At 33.5% G+C, this 2,139-nt stretch overlaps 1 pseudogene; it reads left to right on the forward strand.

The window, feature by feature from the left end:
• The first annotated feature begins 675 nt into the window (after nt 1–675).
• LOC104789566 (transcription factor MYB114 pseudogene) lies at nt 676–2,139 on the forward strand (annotated as a pseudogene).

The following is a 2,139-nucleotide window of genomic DNA, read 5'->3' on the forward strand; positions in this document are numbered from 1 at the left end:
AACCTATACAAACACACTAGACTGTATGTAGAGACTTGACAGTTGTGTTTAAGTTTGCTCTTTTACATGATTCTCTCTGTTTGCATTTGTCTTGTTTCTCAGTCTTGTATAGACGAACTTACACGGTGTTGTGTCAATTACACCATTCCCTCTTGTTGATAATAGCTTGGTGATTTGTTTCATTTCATCAAGAACCTGTTTCTTCTTCTCGGTGTATGTTTCACTTCCACTTGTGCCTCCAAATGAGTTAGGTACCATCAAATGATGAACAATATAGTTTTGGACTTCACCATGATCATGTATTGAGGAAATTGCTTGTTGAACTTGTTCTTCAACGATCTTATCTCGACGACCAGAGGTTTGTACAGGCACTTCCCAAGTTTTTTTACTCAATAATGATGTTGTCCCTTCTTTTTAATTTCTTTTGGTAGTTTTGTTTTATGTACGTAGTTGCCAATACATATAAATTTTTAAGATATTATCTATTCTCAGTCACCCAAACAAAACTGATCTGCGGATAGGGAATGCGATATGTGGATATGAAACATGCACGTCACATACGCTTACATAACGCGGACACATACTCGATCGCACTTTCTTTATATATGCCTCTCAACGATTTAGTAAGCCACAACACACTCTTTGTAAAATAATTTAGTTATTTTACTTTGGTCCATGGAGGAGGGTTCGTTCAAAGGGTTGAGAAGAGGTGCATGGACTCCTGAAGAAGATAACCTCTTGAAGGAGTGCATTGATAACTATGGAGAAGGAAAATGGCACCTAATTCCTTTGAGAACCGGTATATTATATATATATATATATATATATATATATATATACACACACACGTAATTTATATTCTTTTTTGTTTCGATTGAAAATAACTATTAACAAGTTGCTGTATAATCACTGATCATGTCTTAAGTATGACCCAGATGAAATATCTTATTTACTGTTCACATAATTAAATGGTATATTTATACGGTAAAAGTAATAAAAGCATTCAACTTTTCATTTTAAATTCCTACCAAAAAAAAAACTTAACATTTTAAGTGATTTAAAGTTTAATGAGTAACATTTTATAATTTGCTGTAAAATTCTACCAAATATCACTCTACACAAAGTATTTAGATTTGTGTGTATTTAACTTTGGAAATTCTCTAAAATCCCTTAAAGTCATTAAAAACATAATGCTTGAAATGTTTTTCTACAACTGTAGATATATATATATATATATATATATATATATATATATATATATATAAAGTCACTATTTATAATAACACATGATTTTAAAACACTTTTTAACATACATACATGATTGATGAACAACATAGAATTTGTTATTTGTTATTCTTCATGTTACGTAAGTATATATATATACGTAGAGCTCACTCCTCTTATTGGTTATGTAGGGTTAAACCGATGCAGGAAGAGTTGTAGACTAACTACTTGAAGCCAGGTATCAATAGAGGAAAATTTAGCCTTGATGAAGTTGATCTTCTCCTTCGCCTTCATAAACTTCTTGGAAACAGGTTTATGTTGTTCAGACGAAAATGCAAATTAATTACTAACTATCTAACATAGTGTAATATGAATAGATACTAACTAAGTAATATACAAACGTTCAAATGCATGCTTAGGTGGTCACTGATTGCTGGCCGATTGCCTGGTCGGACCGCAAATGATGTCAAGAACTACTGGAATACTAATTTGAGTAAGAAGCAAGAAACGTGTTGTAAGATCAAAAGACAAAATAAAGAAATTACTTGTTCAACTAGCACACCCGCGGCCAAAAAACTCAATGTAATAAGTCTTCCACCTCAATCATTCTCCAACAACAGTGATGTGTTAGGAGTTGGGCTTAGCGAAGTTAGTACCCGAGATGGTAGTATCACATGTAACAAAGATGACGGGAAATGTGTGTTTGTGAACAATCTAATGGATGGAGAGAGTATGTGCTGGGAGAGAGTATTGGAAAAGTGCCAAGAAGCCGATGCAGCCGGTCCTAAAGCTACTACGGTCGAGGAGGCTGAGAATTTTTCCATGAACTCAATGTCTTTGGCATTTGACGTTGATAGACTTTGGAGTCTGTTCAATAAAGATAGTGAAGAGCTTGATGAGTTTATTACTCAATAA

The sequence above is a fragment of the Camelina sativa genome, chromosome 5, assembly GCF_030686135.1.
Source record: "Camelina sativa cultivar CO46 ecotype springtype chromosome 5, ASM3068613v1".
Lineage (NCBI taxonomy): Eukaryota > Viridiplantae > Streptophyta > Magnoliopsida > Brassicales > Brassicaceae > Camelina > Camelina sativa.